Source organism: Xyrauchen texanus, chromosome 36, assembly GCF_025860055.1.
Source record: "Xyrauchen texanus isolate HMW12.3.18 chromosome 36, RBS_HiC_50CHRs, whole genome shotgun sequence".
NCBI classification, from domain to species: domain Eukaryota; kingdom Metazoa; phylum Chordata; class Actinopteri; order Cypriniformes; family Catostomidae; genus Xyrauchen; species Xyrauchen texanus.
Genome location: NC_068311.1, coordinates 34,504,645 through 34,529,834, shown reverse-complemented (window position 1 = coordinate 34,529,834; position 25,190 = coordinate 34,504,645). Strand labels below are relative to the sequence as shown.

The following is a 25,190-nucleotide window of genomic DNA, read 5'->3' as shown; positions in this document are numbered from 1 at the left end:
GAAAAGAAGTGCTTGACTTATATCTTGTAGGAATGGCATGCAAACCTTTGAAAATTTCAGAATCGTCATAGGTTGTCATAGATACCACCTATTGCCCTACAGTGGTGTAACAAGGTGTCCGAACAGAATGCCTTGTGGCATAGCTTTAGAGGTGGTTGGTTCAACAATTACTATGCTTCCAGGCGACATGGGCACGTGAGATGGTAAACGGCCCCAAACTAAGGCAGTGGTGCTTTTGCCAAAGCACAAACACTGAATTAGCTTTTCTGTTCCAGTTTTGTTTGGAATGGTTTATCCTTTCCAATGTTCTTCTTCTGTAAACATGCTTAAGAACTGTTGGAAATCTACATTGAGCTAATGGTCAGATTTAAGGGCAATGTTCCAATAGTCCCTAATGCCTTTGAGCTCATGAATTATGTGTTTGATGACATTTGAGCCTAAGATAAAGTCATCACGTTGACCAGGCACATCCAGGCAAGGGACAGCACACTGAACACCAAAGATCTGGATCTCTAAACCATAGAACTCCTGAGGCTGGGTATACAAGCCTCCACAGCCTACCAAAATGATGTTTCATCAATTTCAAAACTCTGCCTGAAGAATCTTTGATTCTGCATTTTTGCTGACAGTACAAGCCATGGAGCCTGAATCAAGCATTCCATTGATCTTAACTTTACGGTAGACGAGCACAGGAACATAGAAGTGATCACTGAAAGTTTAGACTTTCTGACTAGATTGGATAATTACCTTGGATCCTTTAGGAGCACTATTATAACTCTTCTCACATAAATGAGCAAGATCACAGTCACTATTAAGGGTTTCAGTTACATTGCTCACACCCCTTCCTTGATGCAAGCGCTCTAGTTTAAGGATTGAAATTGCTCATATGTGCCACCATCCAAATGGTGGTAGAGTTGATTTGTTTGCGAGTGACAGTCTTTTCCAGTGCCCAGGTGCGAAGCATTTTAAGCATCGGGTAGAACAGGCGGGCATCCTGTCTGCAATGGAACACAGTGGAATGATATAAGGTTCCACAGGTTTTACATGGTTTTCAAGTAGACTGAGGTATCATAGGCTGCCGGCGAGTACTGAACTGCATTTGGGTTTGCTGTGTAACAAGACGGTCCAATACAGTTTCTAGACTTTTCATGCAGTCACTGTCATGTTGCGCAGGAGAAGATGAGAGCAGCATATAGCAAACAGAGTCAGTTACAGGCTGCTCAGTCGCGCTTGGCATCTGACTTAGAGTCTGAACTCTACACATCATAAATTAACTATTAGACTTTGCAGCAGCTTTAGCTTTCTTTTCCTGCATGTATTCAGTCTCTTTCTTGAATTTCACAGGCTGACCATTTTTCTGCCGACTTGAAAACACCAGAAAGAAATTCGTCAGGGCAATGTTTGATTAACATCGTACTGATCTCATGGCTCGGATCACAGGTGCACCAGCCCTGTCTCTCTAAACATTCTTTTGCAACATCCACAGTTTTGTTCAGCCTAATCCAGTAGTCCATAGCATTTTCCGATAACATGGGTAATGCATTATAGAAATCAGCTAGGGGCATACTAGAGTAAGCGAAAGTGCTGAAATGCTGTTTGAGAATGTCAAAAATCAAATGTGGGTCTTTTGTGTGGTCAATAGATGTGTGGTTATGCAGTGTAATTCTCATTACATCACTTGCTTTGCCTATAAGCCTGTCCAGAATTACTTGTGATTGCTCACAAGTTGGTATAGCACATTTTCTCAAATACAGAGACATATGGTTTTTCCACTCTTGTACTGTGAATCTGTCCATGCTGTCACCCCTAAATATAGGTGGCTCTTTTGCGTCTGTATGCATCACAATCTGACATTAGAAAGTGACACGTCAGTGGGTTGGCCAGAAGTACGCTGATCTGTACTCCTATCACTGTAGCTGAGCAGTGATTGTTTGACCCAATCGTTCAGCTAATTCAGTAATGAGTGGGCCCAAACCTGGGCTGTGTTCGACTGGACTTTTCATGACACGACCTACGCAGTTAGCAGACATCAAAACTGGGGTAACAAACAAATTTCAACTGAGCCCTGGTGATCTGGAATCTGAGGGAACACGTGCGGTACCACCAAAATGGCTATGTTGATCATACTCAACATTATTATTAACTTCCCCATGAGACTACAATTACCCTCAGCCATGTTTCAACAGTGCAACAATCAGTAAACATCAATTTCAAAAGTCCTAAAACATAAAAATGACGATGAGCAAAATAAAACAACAATCTTTGAATAATTGAATGTCTGAATTCAGGTTGATTCTGTACAGTCTTTAGCATCACAGTTCACTTTACTGCTCATGAAAAAGTCTTTTCAATCCGTTTAAAGTACCTAACATGAAGTCACTGAAACTTCCCTTGGTGAACGAACTACGTTGATTTTCTAATGGATCCTTGAAAAGGTCACGGCACCATTGTAACGTGTTTCAACGCTGTGTTGTGTGTTGAATAAAACTCTATGACTCCAATGACAGCTTTGAGAACTCTATTTGCACCTGCATTAAATGAGAAATTTACATTCACAAATGGTCATTTTGTGGCTTTTCTCACATTAATATCACCATATTTAACTCTTCTCAGCTCAGCATGAAGTGAACTGCCATTTTGTACATTTGCGCAATGTGGCGATCAGCACAAACAAATTATATATACATTAGAAACAATGTTGAAATACAGTGGGTATGGAAAGTATTCAGACCCCCTTACATTTTTCACTCTTTGTTATATTGCAGCCATTTTCTAAAATCATTTAAGTTCATTTTTTTTCCTCATTATTGTACATACAGCACCCCATATTGACAGAAAAACACAGAACTGTTGACATTTTTGCACATTTATTAAAAAGGAAAAACTGAAATATCACATGGTCCTAAGTATTCATTTACATTTACATTTATGCATTTGGCAGACGCTTTTATCCAAAGCGACTTACAGTGCACTTATTACAGGGACAATCCCCCTGGAGCAACCTGGAGTTAAGTGCCTTGCTCAAGGACACAATGGTGGTGGCCGTGGGGTTAGAACCTCTGACCTCTGAAGTATTCAGACCCTTTGCTGTGACACTCATATATTTAACTCAGGTGCTGTCCATTTCTTCTGATCATCCTTGAGATGGTTCTACACCTTCAATTGAGTCCAGCTGTGTTTGATTATACTGATTGGACTTGATTAGGAAAACCACACACCTGTCTATATAAGACCTTACAGCTCACAGTGCATGTCAGAGCAAATGAGAATCATGAGGTCAAAGGAACTGCCTGAAGAGCTCAGAGACAGAATTGTGGCAAGGCACAGATCTGGCCAAGGTTACAAAAAAATGTCTGCTGCCCTTAAGGTTCATAAGAGCACAGTGGCCTCCATAATCCTTAAATGGAAGACGTTTGGGACGACCAGAACCCTTCCTAGAGCTGGCCGTCCGGCCAAACTGAGCTATCGGGGGAGAAGAGCCTTGGTGAGAGATGTAAAGAAGAACCCAAAGATCACTGTGGCTGAGCTCCAGAGATGCAGTCGGGAGATGGGAGAAAGTTGTAGTAAGTCAACCATCACTGCAGCCATTCACCAGTCGGGGCTTTATGGCAGAGTGGCCCGACGGAAGCCTCTCCTCAGTGCAAGACACATGAAAGCCCGCATGGAGTTTCAAGATGGTGATAAATAAGATTCTCTGGTCTGATGAGTCCAAGATAGAACTTTTTGGCCTTAATTCTAAGCGGTATGTGTGGAGAAAACCAGGCACTGCTCATCACCTGTCCAATACAGTCTCAACAGTGAAGCATGGTGGTGGCAGCATCATGCTGTGGGGGTGTTTTTCAGCTGCAGGGACAGGACGACTGGTTGCAATCGAGGGAAAGATGAATGCGGCCAAGTACAGGGATATCCTGGACGAAAACCTTCTCCAGAGTTCTCTGGACCTCAGACTGGGCCGAAGGTTCACCTTCCAACAAGACAATGACCCTAAGCACACCGCTAAAATAACGAAGGAGTGGCTTCACAACAACTCCATGACTGTTCTTGAATGGCCCAGCCAGAGCCCTGACTTAAACCCAATTGAGCATCTCTGGAGAGACCTGAAAATGGCTGTCCACCAACGATTACCATCCAACCTGACAGAACTGGAGAGGATCTGCAAGGAGGAATGGCAGAGGATACCCAAATCCAGATGTGAAATACTTGTTGCATCTTTCCCAAAAAGACTCATGGCTGTATTAGATCAAAAGGGTGCTTCTACTAAATACTGAACAAAGGGTCTGAATACTTAGGACCATGTGATATTTCAGTTTTTCTTTTTTAATAAATGTGCAAAAATGTCAACAATTCTGTGTTTTTCTGTCAATATGGGGTGCTGTGTGTACAATAATGAGGAAAAAAAATGAACTTAAATGATTTTAGCAAATGGCTGCAATATAACAAAGAGTGAAATATGTAAGGGGGTCTGAATACTTTCCGTACCCACTGTACATAACATACCTGCATCAAATGAGAAATGTATATCCACAAAATGGACATTTCATGGCTTTTCTCACATTTATTTTACTGTCTGTTGGCAAATAAATGATAAATAAGCCATGCAAATACAAGTGTAACACAACTCTGATAAAAGTTTACATTTCCATACATTTGTGTAGATCTCATGGTGCAGAATGTGTTCTAAACAAAAAAGATCACTTATTTTAACATGAACATTCCTTAAACATGAAACTATAAATACCTTTAGCTCCGTGAGCTCCAGTGTCCTCTTCTCAGCTCAGAATAAAGTGAACTGAGAGATGAAGGGGAAAAAGTGGGCTCTAGCGATTGAGTCTCTTAAAGTGACAGCACACCCCACTTCTTGGCATACTGATTTCAAAACAATATACATCAATTCCTAATATAACTAATTCACAATTGCACAAAACAAATTGTAAATGAAGTAATAAATCTACAATAAAGAAAATGAGATATAATACATCCAACTTAGATTAAATATAAAAAACAAGGGATTTTGAGTGAAAATACAGAAAATAAGTCTAACTCACACTCGTTACAAACGTATTACATTTGAAATATACAGTATATTGATCAAATCACAGCATTTGTGCTCTATAGTGACACAATGGCGATGTAGCAAAACGTTTCTCCAGGACTGTGAAGCTTCCAGTGACAAAACATGTCAAATTACAAGCATGTTTCAAAATAAAAGCCAGATGCCAGAAATTCAAGATATTATGACAGAAATATGTAAAAGAAAATACCTAGTAAAATGTCACTGTAGAGGTATTCAATGGAAAGGAGGAGGCGAGAACCGGCTTTTCAATATAAATAATATTTTAATGAGAAACTTAAAAGACAACATAAACACACACATGACGGACATCTCTCTCTCCCGCACGGCCCCCTGCAGTCAGCCTTTAACCCTCACGGAGGCATAATTAGCCTAATACGGGACCGGGTGTGTAGGATCACGACCCGTCCCCGCCCTCCGCCCGGCCACAGTCACATGTAAAATTAATGAAGTCATTTTATTAATAAAAATAAGAATCATCATCATTTGATTAGACACCATTTTGATTATTAAATTAAATTCAACTTTAAAACATGGAACTCTGGAAAAAAAAATTACATATTTTAGTTGGTCCCCACTTAAAAACACTTAAATTCAATTAAGTGGGCATTGCTTATTTGAAATCATATTTAATATAAAAAAAATATATATTATTATATTTATTTATGTATAATATATATATTTTTTTAAATTTAACATTTTAAATAGTCTAAAGGAGTGTGTTCAATAGAAATATACCTAATTAGTATATTTTTACTATGGTATTGAAATTGGCATCGAGAACTGTGAAAATTCCCTGGTATCGGTACTTAAATTTTGGTATTGTGACAACACAATGACTTACTGATACTAAATGAGGTCAATTGTAAATCTATATTATAACACAACATTACCAAATTGACACAAGAGTTACCAGGCTTAGCTGATCACATTTATTTATTTATTTAGTGTGGGAAATGCGGCATGAGATGCTGAACATATCGGCAATGCTGACAAAGGTCATCGCTGACTTGCAGGATCTAGTTGTGAGACGTCATTCGATCACTGCCATGGAGGCAAAGTTCACTGATGTGGTTACAAGTGTGGGGGACGTCGAGAAATGGGTCAGTTATCTGGAGTCATTGGAGAGGGAATTATCTGCTAATCCGCTAGCGACCAAGTTGGATTTGGAGAGTGTCTGTGAGAAGCTGGAGGATATGGAAAACTGTAGCTGGCAGAATTATATCCATATCACCAGAATTCCTGAGGGTGAAGAAGGACTATGACATCAGGACAGTTTTATGGATGAATCTACATGCTCTTTGTGTTTATTATGCCTATTGGCTGGAGTTTATTTTATAGATTATCTTTTGCCATGAAATTCTGTTTGACAAAATTTGTATAGAAACACCGGATTGAGTAATCCAACGGCAAAGTTGTCGCGGGGTTCTCATAGGCGCCAGTTGGCCCTGTTTTGCACAGGGTTAATGCGCAAGTTTTTCTTTTTTCTATTTGTTTGGTTTAGGGGAATGGTCGGGTTTTGGTGGTTGCACTAATGTTGGAATGTGGTCTTTATAATCTTGATTTTGACACACAATCTATTTTTCTTATATTAACATTTGACATATGAGTGGATTGTCACTCTCCTCAAGGAATGTTAATGGGTTAGGGCACCCCATAAATAAAAGGAAGGTTATTTCTCTTAAGCATAAAGATATCTTTCAATGCAGGAAGCTGAAAAATTTGGGAGGATATGGGCATGTTTTCTTTAGTGCTGGCTTGAGTAAGAGCAGGGGAGTCATTACACTCATAATAGGCGGTGGGCCGAGTCCGTCTATCTTGTTTAGTTTTTGATTTGATAGTTACCCAGCAGCTGTCTGGCTCATTTTTTTTATTTGTCTGTATGAATAATTCACAAAAAGATTACCGATTGTTTCCAACGCCAATTGTTGCACATTAAAGTATAAAAATAGATTTAATTTCGCTAGCTGATCACAAACGTTGGCCGGAGTGAGATCCAATCAACCCTTGTGTTGTTACTTTGTTGAATTGATTTGGCCAATCACGTTATGCGTTTTAACCGGCGTCGCGTGACTCGCGTCAGTCTGAAGCCAAATGAGTCTACAACCCAACCTGGAGAGACCGGTGTGTCTCGGCAAGACAACGTCAAGGTAAGATTTGTTTTACAATGATTATACACCCCTATATCTTAATGCTTTTCATATAAGTTGTATTTAAGACTGCAAGCTATACTTCGTCGTGAATATATGCGTTGTCGTTGATGAGAACAGTAGCCACGAAAGATTGTTGGTAGTGGAGCAGTAAAGCTAGGTCTAACGGTATGTTGCTTAGGCTAATCCAAATCATTTGGTACATACACAATGAACTAAGCAAAGAGTATTCAAATACGGGATAATTACGGGTAAATATTTAAACGGGAAGACAGTAGGAAATAATTTGACAGGTATGTCAAGGTTGGATTGGTTTATAGCAAGCTACCTAGGCTACAAGTAAGCTAGACTAATTATCAGCTAAAAAGAGTGCAAAGCAAAACAAAGAAATGATTTCAAATCAACTTTATAGTGGTAGTCATGGAGTTATATAAGCCATTTATGGTTGATTGTCACAGTTTATACAATGACACAATTCTGTGCATGGTAGCTTATGCTTTTTGCAAGTGCAGTTCCCTCCCACACATTTAAGGGTTTTGCATTGGCAGTGCACCAGCTCTAAGACACTCTGTGGTGCTGGGGGCAGTGTCATCCAGTGCACTACCAGGTATTCTCCCTCCATCCTCCATCCATGCTGTACCGGCGGGGGTATGTCAGGTTGTTTTTGCAGACTTCTCCTGTAGAATGAAAAATATGAAAACATTACTTTGGCCTATTAACCTACTGTATCAGTTTTATGTTTCTATTTTGTTTATTATCTTTATGTTTCTAATTTTGTTATCTTTAGAGTGACATATTAGCTGTAAACCATTTTCTCTGTGAAATCCAACATTAGCTGGCACATCTTGGACGTCTTCGGAATTTAAGTTAAATGCCAATACGGCTTTTTCAGCTACTGTACTCTCTGTGGTTTGCAGGTTCACCCATAAATTTGTACATTGAACAATCTTTGCCCAACTTGTCTGGGAAAGGAGGGTTACAGGGCTTTTTACATTTGAGGCTAAATGGATAAAACACCTAATTTTTACCTCAGTATTACTGAACTACATAACTAAATTTACATTTTTAATGATTTACAGCAAAATTGTAATTTCAAGAATGCAGCTTCTTGGTCATCTGTGTTCATTATTTACATTGGTTGTCAAGGAAACGGGAGGTTTTCTAACGTTATGATTAGTACTCCTGCTTATTTGCCGGTTTAAAAAAGTAAGAGTTTGTAAGGACATTTTAGTGCCAAATGTGCAAACAACAAAGTTGGAAACAATGTCTGTAGTACTTATACGATTTTATTACATGACCTCAGCAAAAAAAGACTTACACAGCTGTGAGGTAAGTATTAAATTCATAATTTCGAGGTCCGACCCACCACCTATAAATAAACACCTACAATTCAAATGCCTGAAACAGATTAAAAGATAAGTTAGGAAGAGTCATTGTTTTTGCTGAAATTCAGGAGCAGTCTTATTTTGGCTAATATTTATGCACCGAATGTTGATAAGGGCTTTTTTATAGATCTTGAAAGGATGTTGCATGCCGCTGGCACCCCTCATGATATAATATTGGGTGGAGACTGTAATCTTTTAATGGACTCAGTCCTTGACCATAGTGACGCAAGTGTGTAAGCCCCCTGGAGCAACATGGAGACTTTTGAACCCATCTGGGAGGGACTATACTTTTTTTTTCATCTGTCCATAAGATTTCCTCTAGAATATATTTTTTAATATATATATGTCCCTCATTTCATCAGTTGCTGATTGCTCAATTTGAAACATTTTAGTCTCATACCCTGGTGTGTTTAGAGGTGTTGCCACATATGGAGAAATGGAAGTCATATAGTTGGCAGTTTAATGTATCCCTTTTGCAAAATCCTTAATTCCAACAAATGTTAAGGCTGAAATCAATGTCTATATGGAGACCAACTGGTCCTCAGTATCCTCTGTGGGTGTGGCTTGGGAGGAACATAAGGAGGCTCTTAGGGGCCAGATCATACAGTATGTCGCATTCACCAAAAATCCAAAGCCCATTCATTTGTGGAATTGGAAGGGAATATTAAAAGTGCAGAGGCAGAGCTGAAGCAATGAATGTCATCCAATGGCCTCAGAGAATTGACCAAATTGAAATACAGATATAATACTATTTTTTTCATGGAAGATAGAGTTTTAGCTATTCAGGACAAGTCATACATTGAGTCAGGGGACAAGGCAGGAAAACTTCTGACTAGATATATAGAACAGAGCTTGTCTTATTCTACTATTCCTTCAGTGAAATCTGATGGTGGAGAAATATTTACCTTGGCCATTGATATTAACAATGCTTTTAAAGAAATCTATCTTGATTAGAATTAGTTCCACATCTACATCTACTGATGAGGCTATTAGAAATTTTGCGGAACCATTAGAACTTCATAAACTGATGGCTGAGCAAAACAATTCTCTTGATTCTGAGATAAACTTAGAGGAGCATGGCGAGGTAATTAAGGCCTTGCAAATAGGCAAGTCTCCGGAGCCAGACGGCTTTGCCACAGATTTATTTTTAGAGCTTATTCTACAGAACTGGCTCCAATTTTGCTAGTAGTTTATACGTAATCATTAATGAATGGAACGTTCCACCAGCCATGACACATACCCAGATCAGTCTGATTCTTAAAAAGGACAAAGATCCAAGCGAGTGTAAAATTTCCGTCCAATTTCCCTGATCCAGCTGGATGTAATAATTTAGCCAAAATCTTTGACAATATTGTAAAGTTATAACATCTCTTATACAAATAGATCAGCTGGGGTTTGTTCAGAGCTGTAATGGCAAATGATCAGACTCCTGTTGCTGCCATCTCGCTTGATGCCGAAAATGATAGAATGGGATTATCTTTTTAGGATTTTGGAAATTTACAGGTTCGGGAATACTTTTATTGGGTGGATTAAGTTAATCTTGACCCTTTTAAATAATAAGGTTTGAGCGATGTGAGCAGGTGGGCTTCATTATATTTAGCTATGACTGGGAAGGTTATTGTTGTTAAAATGAATTGTATTCCACAATTTAACTACCTGCTACAATCACTCCCTATAGATGTACCCTCTCTTATTTCAAGCAATTTGATGGCATAGCGAAGTCTTTCATTTGGAACAGTAAACATCCCAGATTACATTTCAATAAATTACATAGGCCAATTGACAAATGTGCCAAGATTTAGTTTTATTATTATGCATTACATCTTAGACATTTTGCTCATTGGTCACTTCCACCTGAAAGAGCCCCTCCCTGGTTTTGTATTGAACAGGAAGTTATTGCCCCTATTTCGCCATTGCAAAGCTTTTCTATCAAACTAATAGAAGTTAAGTTACACCCGTTATCTTGCATTTGCACATGATATGGACAAAAGTGTCCAAGTGTGTTTAATTCATACATTTATTTAAATGTTGCTTCGAGCATATGGCTGTACTGCAAATGATGTATTAATAAGTCCTCTTTCTGCTGGACAGAGTGGTTGTGAGGGAGGTTAATATCTCAGTGAGTTATATTGGAGTGTTGATTTCCTTTGAAAATGTGTTTTTTTCCAGAAAATATGGAATTCCCAGATCTTATTCTTAAGGTATTTACAGCTGCGCAACCTGCTTTGTACTATATTTGGGAGTAACATACACCCCCCTAGAGCGGCAGATACACTGGGAGTGGTGATTTCAGCTTTTGGAAAAGGTCACGAGGCTTTCGTTTATTACTCCCTGCTAATTTTTTGGAGTAACATACACCCCCATAGTGCAGCAGATACTCTGGTTGGTGATTACTGCTTTTGGAAAAGGTCATGAAGCATTCATTTATTACGCCCTGCTAATTCAGAGTCTGGAGGATGGAGCATTGGCTTCTCTCAAGAGAATATGGGAAAAAGATTTAAACTTGGTATTGTAGGAAGGAGTGTGGGCTAGGATTCTAAAAAATATAAAGTCTACATCTAGAGATGCAAGACTACACCTTATGTAATTTAAGATTTATATCGATCTATTGGACCCCCCTAGATTGTATAGGCTTTGTCTTAAAGACACACCCACCTGCTGGCAATGCCAATCAGAAAATGGGGACACAACCGATGTTTCTTGGTGGTGTGTTAAGATCCAAGAATTTAGAAAATTTGTGATGTATTGGGCACTCAAATTTCATGTAGCCTCAGACTCTGTATTTTAGGCAATGGGGCGGCCATCAATATAGGGTGATTGGTGCGTGGTCGTGTGTCTGTTTGTGGGAGAGAGGGAGTGGTGCAGCTCATCAAGCTGGTTCACATTGTAGGATATTTGAGACTGATGAATTTACAAGGGAACTGTTAAAGTGACCTCATTCTCACAACATTATATGTAAGGGAATTTATCATGGAATCAGTCGCGTTCAACAACAATTATAAATTAGATAAATGACAAATAACTTTGTTGATTAGTTGTCTGAATACAATTCTCCACAACGTCTCTTTGTATCCACTCACAATTTCTACTGTAAGGAATTAGCTTTAATAAGAGAATTATGATTAATTCATTTATTGGTGTGATATTATTCTCATGGCTTATTGAAAACAATATCACACATATTTAGGTACAGCTTTGAAGCGAAATCTTTTAGAAACAGGGATAAGAATATTCATCAAAATATACCAGTCAAATCATCTTTGAATACAGACAAACTTTATTGCTATTCTAAACATAAATCCTGACATTCTTTCATTAATATTGTATGTGTAGTTAACAAAACATGAAAATGCCTGTTTACAAATCATACTGGTTAATTCCTTGGTTATACAACATGGCTAAAACATTACATGCATTTTAAAGAGGAACATCAGGCTATAATCATTAATTTGTCAGTTATACAAGTTAGCACAGTTCAAAGCAATTTTCAGAATTACCTAGCAAGACTAGGTATTGTAAAAATCTTGGATTTAAATGCATTCTGTACATTTTAAAAGGTTAAATCGGTAAAGTACTGTGACTTTGTATAGAATGTTCCTGGATTAAGATGAAATGTGTTAGTATTAGTATTAGAGTCATGCAAATCTGATGGTCTTTTGGAAACCTTTCAAGGAAAAGTCTGCTTTAACTCTGTGTGGAAGTTCAGAAGGTCATGCTGAGGTACCTTTTCTGAGCAATGTTGATGCCTGGGCCATTTAATTTATGATGTTGAAGAATTCCAGGATTGCAAAGGTTGGGGTTTTCCTAGATTCAAATCATGTCGTTTCACTTCTTCTGCATGTATAATACTACAACATGATCTCTAACAGCTGTTTCTTGTTACAGTGATAGTGGGGAAAGGTTAGGGTTAGGGTTACCCTAACCCTGGGCTTCAAAAAAAGCCAAAACATTGCAGAGAGCTGAGAGAGATAAGGACACGAGTGTGCAGCAACATATTGAGTCTTCTAATGTTTTTAGTATTGTGAAGCTAAGATTTCAAGTAGTTTTGTGAAGATGAAGATTAAGAAAACTCTCTAACTGAGAGTTTTATTACACAGAACTGTTTGAAATAAGAAACGCACTATGAAGAATGCACACAGAGAGTCACTGCTCCCCGTCTCCTTTCCCATACCCGAACCTGAAGGAGTGTTACACTGGTGCAGGGATGTTGCGCAGGGGTACTGCTTCCAGATATCGTGTTACATAGTCCACCAGAACTAGTTCTAATGGCCCGATGAGGTCCATACCAATTCTTTCGAAAGGGACCTCGATTAACGGTAGAGGGCGCAATGGTGCTTTGGGGTGACCATTGGATTCACCAACTGACATTCACGGCATGCCGCACACCACCGCGAATATCTCAGTGAAAAAAAGGTTGTTCATTCCTGTCCTAACTGCCCAGCCATTGGATTATGATGAACTGCCTGGAAGAGCGGCTCTTCAGGACTGATAACTAGGTTGTATTTTATTTTATTTGAGTGGCCTGTGTCACTCCATACAACCTATCTTGTATAATCATAAATACAAATATGTGAGCGCAATGCCAGGCTGGAGCTGATGACCATTGATTACTCTCACTTGGTCAAATACGTGTTTCAGGGACTCATCACGTGACTGCTCTAAAGGGATATCCCCTTCAGGGAACTCCCTGAGGGCGGGGACCACCTCCCTTGCATAATTTTGATGCAGAGCAGACGTAGACGACCCTGGTATCGCCTCCCCAGCATTGCATGTCACACACTGAGGCATTGTTTCACAGGTGAGGCGGAAATTAATCCACTATGTTTTCTTCCCATGAAAGTATCTCAGTGGTAACCACCGGATACGTGTGGATATCAACATACACACGCACCGTACCTTCCCCCAACTATTTGTGCCCCATCTTATACCAAACATTGGTGGATGGAGGTTTGAGAACAGCCAGAATCCACCAAAGCTTGATATGTATCCCCTGGGTACTCACCTCTATTCGATACGCCCCAGCTTGATCAGGGGCAGCCTGTGGAGCATCAGGAATCCTGACTAGCGTACCCACCTCCATTACCTGGAAATGCCCTGGATCCCTGCAGATCCAAAAGACTGGCCCAGGCCCACCTCCTACACCCGTGTGAATGGACTCACAAACCTGGGAGGGATAGCGGAGAAAGGCAGAGTTAACAGGAGAGAGAGAGAGGTGAGAAGTCCTCCCCCCCAAGCAGAGAGGAAACCTGGGCATAGGACCGCCCAGCCTACTGGGGCAGGAACAGGATGGGAAGAGGAGGGGCAGAAGCGGGGTTTGGTGGTAGGAGAGAGAGAGAGAGAGAGAGAATCCAGTTCACTGAATCCCGGAAACGCAGAGTAGTCCTCGGCCAGCTGGATCGCATCCTACAGTGACAGTGGACGGTGACACTGGACCCACTCAGCCATCCCACTGGGCAGTTGGGCGATGAACTGCTCCAGTACCACCTTGTCCATGAGCGCCACAGGGTTCCCCCACCAGCAACCATTTCCAGCAGACGTCCCAGAGCCGCTGTGCAAAGGCGAGCGGGCAGCTGTATTTGCCCAGCTTCAGGGTGTGGAAGTCGGCTTTGTTCTGGGGTCCGTCCAACCCGCTGTAGAATGGCTCTTCAAGTCAGCGTAAATGAGGATGTTGGCTGTGGGGAGCTGTTGGACCACAAGCTGCGCTTCCCTGGAGAGTAGTGGCAACAGTAGTGGCAACAGAATGACCGCCCACTGGTCAGGCGGTCATTCCCATACCTCTGTGGTCTTCACAAGATATGCTTTGGGATCATCAACCGGCCCCATTTTGACGAGGGTGACAGACGGGTTGGGCTCCGGGGCTGCAGCAGCAACCCCCTCATGTCTAATCAGGCTCCAGAAGTCAGTCCTCCGCTTGGGCCTGGAGCAGGAGTAGAAAATGCTGCTCCTGCTTCAGCCGCAGCTCAACGAGGACCTGATGCTGTTTCTGCTGGGTGCTGGCGAGGGTCTTGGAGTTCTCACGACTGGGTAAGGTGATCATGACGACATTTATCCTCGAATCCTGGGTTTCAGCACCAGTGTAACACTCCTTCAGGTTAAAAAAAAAGCACTACATAAGTGCAGACCATTTACCAGTTTGTGCCTATAATGTAAAAATTTGCATTTTATTGGTTAAGACATCTGCTAGCTAGCGTATAAAGAATTCATAGTGGAATAAGCCTCACTCAACACAACCAGAAAACACAGAACGTTACCATAACATGAGCGTATGTTTTCTGTTTGGTTATTTTTTTGGAAATCAGTCCATATTCTAGGAACTTTCTCTTTAGGTCCTGTTTTTTATAAACATAAACAAACATTTCCATAATGTTGCAGAGAGGTTTTTGTGTAACAAATTTTAAATAACAAAGTTAATTAATGGATATGTTTAGGCTTTGATTTATAACCATAAACAAACGTTCGTAAAACGTTGCAGATTTATTTTTTTGATAACCTAATGAGAACACACATACCTTTGCATGGTGAAATTCCAAATTTCAATGGAATCTGTGTGATTGGGAATTTTGCACAATGGACTTCCAGTGGCAAAGAACTTCCCCTTGCAGATTTCGCATGGAGTTCAAGTTTGGTGAACTTTTGACCAACGCGACTCGCTGCATTGGCCAATAGGAAGTTGCTTGGTATGGCAGTGACCTCTGAGTAGGTGATGCTTTCTCCATTGTGTATATTCAGTGTAGCGGTGTACAAAGATAGAATTTTAGCTGCCAGTTTATTTTCAACTTCGCTCTGCAAGAGTATGAAGTGCAGCTTTAAAAAGAGGCTGCTTGGCAGTTATTTTTTTCCACACATGCTCTGCATCTGCCCACGCCATCTGCAAAGGTATGTGTGACCGCACCTTTATACAAAATGTTTTTTAATTTTCTATTTTTCACTCACATTTTTAATTATTTCTTATCATAGTTACCAACAGAATGGTTACAAAACATTGCAGAGAATCCTGGGCTGGAACGTTTTTTAATTGATCCACACCAAACTGGGCTCGGAGCTGTTTGGCACGATGGTGGAAAAGTGCTTTATTTCTTCCTTGTAAGTTGAATAAAAACATTATTGAAATCATTCCCCATTCATGACTGAATGTGTGCCTGTGTTTCTACCATGCATTAACTCTTAATGGTTCTTAACTGTTAATTAACTGTGTTGCCTCCATTCTATTAGTTATTAATTGGTAACACTATAATATGGTTCCATTTGCTAACATTAGTTAACAACATCAGTTAACATGAAATAACAATGATCAATATGTATTAAGCATTCATTAATCTTATTTAATGTTAATTAAAACATATACTAATCCATTTTTTAAATCAAAAGTTATATTAGTTAACATTAGTTTACGCACTATGAACTAACATTGAACAATTGTATTTTTATTAGCTAACATTAACTAAGATTATAAATGCAATGCTGTAGATAAATATATTGTTAATTGTTTGTTCGTGAAACATAATGCATTAATAAATGTTAACAAATGGCACTTTATTGTAAAGTGTTACCTATTTATTTATTGCATTTTCTTATTATTTATTTTTCTAAGTGGACAATTATAAAAGGTTCCCATCAGCTTCTATTTAAAAAACAAAAAAATCACTTAAACGCCAGTTCTTCAAAATGGAAAATAATGTGAATTTTGATAACATACAAACTTTAAAAGATTATATATGCAATGCTGTCTAAATTTACACAGATAGCTTTGATCAACTTGTATTCTGTTTTGATTGTGGCCACTCTCAACCTCCCAAAAATTTCCATTGTTTAGTAAAATGATGGAGGCTGTAATATCCATGTTGTTCAGCGGGGGGAGGCAATGAGCTGATAAAATCGAGGCAAGTTGCCATAGCTGCTGAGTTCAGGACTGGGATCTATGTCATCTGGACCCTTTGAACTACTGAAGCTGAACTTCTGAAGCAGAGACATGATGAAGAGAAAGAGCTCCATGCGAGCCAAAGACTCACCCACACAAGAGTATTTACCTGCAGAGATGCAACACAGAGGAGACCATTTAAGCTGTTACAATCTCCAATTTCACGTTCACTTTCTTTTTGTGTTTTTGGTGATTTACATTCTTCATGCATATCACCATCTACTGGGCAGGGAGGAGAATTAGTAAAAAATGACTTAAATACTGAACTGTTTCTCACACACACCTATCATATCAATTCTGAAGACATGGATTTAACCAGTGGAGTCATATGGATTACTTTTGTGCTGCCTTTATGTGATTTTTGGAGCATCAAAGTTTTGGCATCCATTCACTTGTATTGTTATGACCTACAGAGCTGAAATATTCTTCTAAAAACCTTAATATGTGTTCTGAAGAAAGTTATACACATCTGGGATGGCATGAGGGTGAGAAAATGATGAGAGAATTTTCATTTTTTTGTATATTAACTATTTCTTTAAGTAGCACATGGGGGGCACATTGTCCTCGTTTTGAGACACAATGTTCCACAATTATTTAGTTCTTGTATCTTTTAAGCCCAGAAATAGTTGTGTTCTCATTCTAATGCATGATACACAATTTTCTGTCAGACATTAGAAAAAACATGGTAAAGGCTAAGCATTATTATAAATTATTTTATTATTTCTACTTTTCTGGTAATTTATTATACCAATTAAAAAAGTATCTACATCAGGGGTCATAATAATAAAAAAAATATTATAAAAATATCACTGTTTTATTCTATTGTATTAACATTTTTAAAGCTACTCAGCCAAAAATAGTGAGTGGTTTTCTCGTTATTGTTGTTTGATTAATTGTCTTTATATGACTTGGCCTACTAGACAGTGCTCAATTCAATTACATGTACACTTCAAGTCCAACATTTTGATGCAAATACTCTTTTTGTCCCACTGTTTATGTTCACTTTAGACCATACCAACTGCGTTTACATTAATGCCTCATCAAGACGGGCATTGGCGGAATTATAAAGTGTATTTGACCGTTTAGTAACGTACCCACATTACAAACATCAGCTGCCTGTCGATCAAACAGTACGCAGCTATAGACGACAGGAAATATATTATAATATATTATATTTCATCTAGATCAACCAACCAGTGGTGATCTTGCTATCAGGATTGATGTAATGAATGCCCTTGTTCTAAATGTAGAACATAGGCTAAGTATAGAAAACTACTCAAAAGTTCATCATTGACAGGACATCTCTTTTTCTTTTCAGCTAAACATCGAGATCGTTTTAGAACACTGCCCTATTGATAATATTGCATTAGTCTCTCACATCAACCCAATAATCTCATCTCAGATAGATCATTTACAGGCTACATTATAGACACACCAAATCTATTAAGCAGAAATATGAAATTGACCTTGATATGTTTCTTCAAATTAGAGACAGGATTAATGCTGATATCTGGCTTGAGCAAGTTAAACTTTTAAAATGAAACTTATGACACAATCATGCAATTGGCCTTTTTCACTGTGAAAAGCCCTTTCATGTGTGGCTGTGATGTTCAGGTGTTGAACTGTGCTTGAGGCTTCCTCCACATCCATAACCAGCATGTTGCCATAACAGTTGGTGCCAGATCTGCAGCTGCTATTCACTTTTTTTACGTGTGATTTGATTTGACGGGAGTCACGAGACTCTCTCTAGCCAATCATGTTGATAGATAAAAATAAAATCAGGACAGGGAAGTAGTGAACACAGATGGTGGAAAATAGCACAGTAAATGTACAGTTAAAGCACTTAAAATATACTCAAGTAAAAGTATAAAAAATTTAAACTACTTAAAAAAGTACAATTCCTGGGGAAAACTACTTAATTACAGTAACATTAGTATTTGTAATGCGTTACTTTAACCGCTGCAGCCCTACAATGCCAAACTGCTTGACTGCTTGGAAATGTACATTCTGTTACTAATCTAGAAAGAGAAGTGTGGTTAACCTTAGTTTGACATAAGAGACTTCCAAGAATTTACCTGCAGAAAAGGGGATTAAGGCAGCACTCTTTTTAAAGTTGCCATTGGCATCCAGAAAGTGTTCAGGGTTAAATATCCAAGGGGTTTCCCACAGTACCTCATCCTTTAGGACAGAGTTCAACAGGGGAATAATCACTGTGTTCTGGAGGAATACAAAAAAAAGTCGGTCCAGACTTAAACACAATACGTAAACAACATTACTGGGTGAGGTTTCATCATTCTCAACAGTCAGTATTGTAGGACAAAATAATCTAGTAATCTTTAAGAGGAGCTGACAACTCTATATGTTGTTGATTGTTACCTTTGGTATTACATAACCTCTGAATGAGATGTCTTGTGTAGCATAATGAAGAACACTGAGTGGGAAAATATCCAGAATTACTTCACTTCATTGCACAGGTATTCAGCTCTTTCAGCTCACACATGCTATTATTTTTCTGGTCATATTTTTGTCAAAATTAGGTTTTTAATTAAAGCTGTTCAATTATTGTTATGATGCATCTTTCAGTAATTCTGTGTTTTCTGTGTGTATATGCATACGTAGTGCTGTTTGTTCTTCCCAAAAAATTCAACCTTAGTTTCATCTGTCCAAAAACATTTTCCCAGTAGTTTTGTGGAGTGTCAAGGTCATCTTTGGCAAATCTCAGACACGCAGCAATGTTTTTGTTGGAAAGCAGCTGCTTCCTTCGTGGTGTCCTGCCATGGATACCATGCCTGTTTAATGGTTTCAGTATAGTAGGCTCATGAATAGATTCCAGATAACCAGTTCCAATGATTCCTTCAAGTCTTTATCTGTCACTTTATGTTTCTTTTTTATCTCATTGAGCATTCTGCGGTGTGTCCTTTGAGTCATCTTGGCTGGACGGCCACTTCAAGATAGAGTAGCCACAGTACTAAATCGTCTTCATTTTTAGACAATTTGTCTAATTGTGGACAGATGAATAACTAAGCTCTTTGAGATAACTTTGTAACCTTTTCCAGCTTTATGCAAAGCAACAATTCTTGATCGTAGGTCTTCAGAGATATCTTTTGGCATCTTGGCATGGTCCACGTCAGCAGATTGTGTACAGAAAACTCAAAATGTTCGAGTGCTTTTTATAAGTTAAAGTAGCTCTAACCCACATTTAGTTTCATTAACTAGATCCCAGGTTTGCCAACTCCTGACTCTAATTTGCATTTGTTGGCCTCATTGTTGTTCCTTCTAAGCAACCAAATTGGCCCGGATGCTAGGGAGAATAGAGTCACATGGGCTAACCTCATCGTGGTCGCGATTAGTGGTTCTCGCTCTCAGTGGGCGTGTGGTAAGTTGTGCTTGGATCGCGGAGAGTAGCATGAGCCTCCACATGCTGTGAATCTCTGCGGTGTCATGCATAGCGAGCCACGTGATAAGATGTGTGGATTGATTGTCTCAGAAGCGGAGGCAACTGTGAATTGTCCTCCGCCACCTGTATTGAGGTGAGTAACCTCGCCACCATGAGAACCTAGTAAGTAGTGGGAATTGGGCATGCCAAATTGGGTAGGAAATGGGAGAAAGACAATAAAATAGTTTGCTGGTTTTGTGTTCATTCTTGCAGTGCAGCCAACCTTTTCCTGCGGTTTCAGAATGATTGCTCATATGGCAGTTAGTGCTCAGATTATTAGCTCCAAAAAATTGCAGCATGCAAATGGTTTACTTCCGACACTGTATCTGGCAGCTTAGTATCTGTTATTGAGATGAATGGTAATGCAAACTGATTGCTCTTTTCAGGTTTTTTAGACCTCCTTGGAATAGACACAAAGTTGCATTCTCAATGTTTAGTCTGGACATCTTGACCCCTTAAACAAGGAGGCACATGGCCTCCATAGAGTCGTCTCAAGTGTATTTGTGTACACTCTATGTGTGTTTACTTAATCAACAGCATCAGGGCATATCTGATAGTTGTGCTGATGGTCTCTGTACCAGCTATAAACAGATTTAAAATGGTCCCAATCATGGTATCTTAGGAGAAAGACAATCTTGATACAGAATTCCACAGTCATAACACACACAGAAAAAAGAGGACAAAAATGATATACTTATTCTAGATAAATGCTAAACAATATCTAGATAAGTAAGCAGTCTTCCAGTAGCTCAACTGGTGCTAGATATACCAAAATTCTGAATTTTGAACACACATACTGAAAAATTGCATACATTGAATGCATTCTAGGATAAAAGCCTCTGTCAAATGCACAAGTAGATCAAAGCACAACAATAAGATAACAACAGAAACACTAAGTGTTTTAAACTTTGCCTACCTGTTTGAGTCTGATCAGAAAGCAGTCAATAAAGTCTCTTGAGTTGGTGACATCCAGAGTCTGCTCATGCTCTTTGACCTTACCCATAATAAAGGCTCTGATGTCATCTATCTGTCTATACATGTTGTGATGATTCACAGGCAAGAATTCCAATAGTCAAGGGAAGATGTTGTACAGCTGTTGGAGTTCAGAAGAAGTTTCTGGTTAGTTTTTATGTAAAAACAGTACAGTCCATGACTGGTACAACTGTCAAGCTATTAAGGCTTAATTATAATTATATATCCCAAATTATACTTAGTTTTTCTGCATTCTGGATCAGATTGCACCCATGCTGCCTTATAAAGTATACTCTTTTGACCTTGAGTAAATATAAATGCATTTGATGCATGCACACTACGACTGCTTTGTGATTACGATGCTGCAAGCAGACAGTCTGTGCTGACGAAACTTGCATCACACATATTTTGCACGGAGCGATCAGCAACGCGGAAAAACAAAGTATAATTTGGCACCAAAATCAAGTGAAAAGTTGTAGTCTGGCTAGATTTTTAAGATGAATAATAGATGTAAGTTTTAATGAGTAAAACGTACATCCCTAACCTAAAATGTTAACCCAAACCTAACCAATAGTGTTCTAAAAAAGCAAATGAGACGTAAACAAAATGGACATCCTTACCTTAAAACAACACCTAAACTTAACCAATTAAAAAAAATGTGAAATGAAAAGCACATTTTCTAACATTTCACATAATTTCTTGTCACTTCTATGACACTTTCGTCTCGCGTGTTGGCTTGCTTACTTGGCTGGGCTCAAACTGCAGACCACTGAGTCCAAGGTCCAACCCTTTATCAGGTGAGCTACCACAGAAGCTAAACACATTGTAATAAGTGTGTTAAAGTATGTGTGTCTGTAATACAAGAGTTAAAGTGTGTGAGTAATAGTGTGAAAAATAATTGTTAATAAATTAGCCAATTTAGTCATGAATTTTATGAAAGTGAATAAAACATGCATTTGCTGTAGCGCCTCTAGTGTAAATTTTACCAGGAAACTGCGACAAAACATAGGAGACATGTAAAAGTCAGTTACCAAACATTATATCATTATAGTAACATTCATTCTATGAGACTAGATTGGAACGAAAAATGAACAATTGTGTTTTCATTAACTAACATTAACTAAGATTAATAAATATTGCAAAAAATAGATTGTTCATTGTAAGTTCATGATAGCTAATGCATTTACTGATGTTTACAAATGTAACCTTATTATAAAGTGTTATCGAAATTTCTTTGTCAAATCAATACATCACAATTTTAAGTTCAGACATGATTTTTGACATGGACAAACCAAAAGGCTTGTGGACTCGAGTCACATGACTTGGACTTGAGTCACAAATTTGGACTTGTGACTCAACTAAGACTTCGACAACAATGACTTGCAACTTTGATAGGACTCAAGCCCTCTGACTTGGAAAGACTTTATACCTTCTAAAACCAAAGATCAGAGTTGTACATGTAAAAATGTGCAGCAAATTAACAATTAATTTCCCCATTTAATTAGATTTTTAAATCTACATTTCAACACTCCACATTCAACCAATCAGACAACCAACCAATCAACTTCCACAAGAGTAGGACCAAGTTTTAAGATTTCTCATTCAAGGATGACACAGCCAAAATGATACTAAAGGTAATTTAATTTGGATATAAAGAATACTATATCAAAGGCAACAAAAGGATTGCAACATATGTAGAACCTGTAGTTAAAAAAATGACAGACGCTTCATCAACAACATCTAATTTTGGGAGATATTACACATCAGCTATGGTTCAATAGCATTTAACTAATGTTAGCTGGGTTAGCTAGATAGCTACTTAGTTTCACAGAGCTCAGTGCACTGCAACTACAGTTTTGGTGTGAATTATTTTGCATGCCTCATTGCTGAAACCACCAAAAAGATGCACTGTGGACCAAACAAGGTAGGGTTGCCACCCATCCCATAAAATAGGGGATCATCCCATATTTAAAGATGAAATGATCGATATGGGATGCATAATTTATTCTTTAAAAACTGGACTATTTGTCCCATATTTCAGCTGGTCAGATGGTGTCAAAGCAAAATCGTTCCAGATAATTTATTTAACATTAAGTAGGAAATTTTGCGTAAGAGACCATCTGAAAAGTACACACATTGTGCTGAAATGTGCTGATGCTGTGGAGGTTATCATTACTTTAATAATTAATACTTTGACACTAATTTTGTCAAAGAGCACTAATGACTTGTTTAAGACTTGACGCTTAAAGTTGAGGACTTGGGACTTGAATGGACAAACTTGAGACTTACTTGTGACTTGAAAATTAATGACTTGGTTCTACCTCTGCTAACCAGCATAAACCATTCTTAACTAGCATGGGAATTGAATGCTGATTAAACTGGTGTTTTTATCAGGGATAAGAAGCCTTGTTAGCTCTTTTGCTAATTTCCTCTGAAACACTGGAACAACCATATTTTGTGACTTCTTAAATATACAGGGGATCATAATTGTTTTGGACCCATCACAAGCAGATGGTCAAAATGGAAAGTGAAACAGGACATTCCTGTTCTCATTCCTCTCCTCCCTGCTTTTTGTCCTGCCCAGCCCCATCCTATCCCACCTGCTTACCTGGCTCCAAGCGCAAAAGTCTAGAGATGATCTGGAGCAAGTGCAGGAAGTTTTTGTCTGCATAATCAAATCACACCCCAAACACCAGTGAACAGATTACATTGGACACAGCCCTGCTCAGGAAGGTCGGGTCAAATGGTGCAGCTGATGAAGAAAAGCACTTTAAGTTAACTTTGACTGCTTTGAATGCAGAAAACTCAACGTATACTATATTTTTGACACTATTCGCTCACATTTGGTTTCTTCAAAGCTCTTCAACAAGTGTCTTCTCTCTTCTTGAAACCACTGTTCCATTCTTTTGCGTCCCATCCCAAAATCTCTCAGTGTGGTGAGAATGAACCATTGCAGTTGACGCCAACATTCGCCATTACTGATGGCCAGACCTATAAATGTGTGTGGGGAAATACAAATCTAGACTGAACTACATTAAACTGACCATCTTTGCCTAAGAAACATAAACATATTACTCTCACTATAGCCTCTCACAACTTTCTTGAGAAAGGGAACAGGGGCTCTGACTGCAAAGTGTTCTCCCTGGTCCAGTAAGGCATCCATCACTGTATCATAACCGACCAGAACCACCACTCTCGGTGGCACGAGATACACCGTCGTCACAGACCCATAGGTTTTACTCCACTGTTTGAGAGAAAAGACTTTACTACCACAAGCCAGTGTAAGCTTAGACAGGTTGGGTCACTGTGACAGGTTCCTTACTTTCTATGTTTTGACATCTTGGTAGCACTGATCCAAAGTTTTAGGGTGGTTTTAGTGTATTTTAGAGTCTATTTGGATAAAGCACTCCTAATTTAAGTTAATAATTAAACATGCAAATTGTAAGCAGTAGGTCTTATAGACTGACACACCAATAACTGTAAGGTGTGTAAAGAAATATTAGTTGTAGATTGCCACAGTGTGATACACTGACAAACATCTGGTCCAATGCCATACAATAATCCTATAATTCATGTAGTTTCTCATGAGTTTATATTTGAAAGCCCTTCATAAAACATCACTTACCTTCATAAAGCTTTTAAACGGTGCATGCTTTTCTATCATCGGTATGTTACCAATCAGTGGTAGCACTGTAGAAAGTCCACTTGCATTCCTCCACCATCTGACCAACATCAACACGGCCAAGACTAAAACCAACACCAATGAGCTGGAGATATCCATCTTTCTTCTCCAGATTGTTATTTAAAAACCAGTTTATTTATTTATATACATCTGTTTCTCTGTGTTTCTGAACTGTCTGTTCTATGTTGCCTTTAGGGTTTTTATATGTAAAGAGGGGGCAGCGCTGGAGGGGACACAAGAAGAATCTGGATGGGTCAGTGAACTTGAGATTGTCAGATCTTGGCTCTCGAGTTGGACATGAAAAGCTTTAAGACAGTGGCTTACCATAGAAATATAATTTTTTTTTAATTTTGTGCTCTTTGTGATATCACATCAGAAGGCACTGTTTCTGGGTGTTGTAAAAATGCAACCAAAATGTTTCATATCAATTGAATGATTTTATTTTCAATTGATTGGTATCATACTGCAGAATTGTTTTACAGATATTGAGAGAAAATTTCATTTATTGTGGTATGATCATGACCAACCAAGGGCAGTTCCACTATCAGTGGATATTCAGAGCTTAATCTGTGTTCC

General features: G+C 38.8%; 1 pseudogene; it reads right to left on the bottom strand.

Moving 5' to 3' along the window:
• Positions 1–16,451: 16,451 nt before the first annotated feature.
• Positions 16,452–24,713, bottom strand: LOC127629721 (cytochrome P450 2G1-like; annotated as a pseudogene).
• Positions 24,714–25,190: the final 477 nt, after the last annotated feature.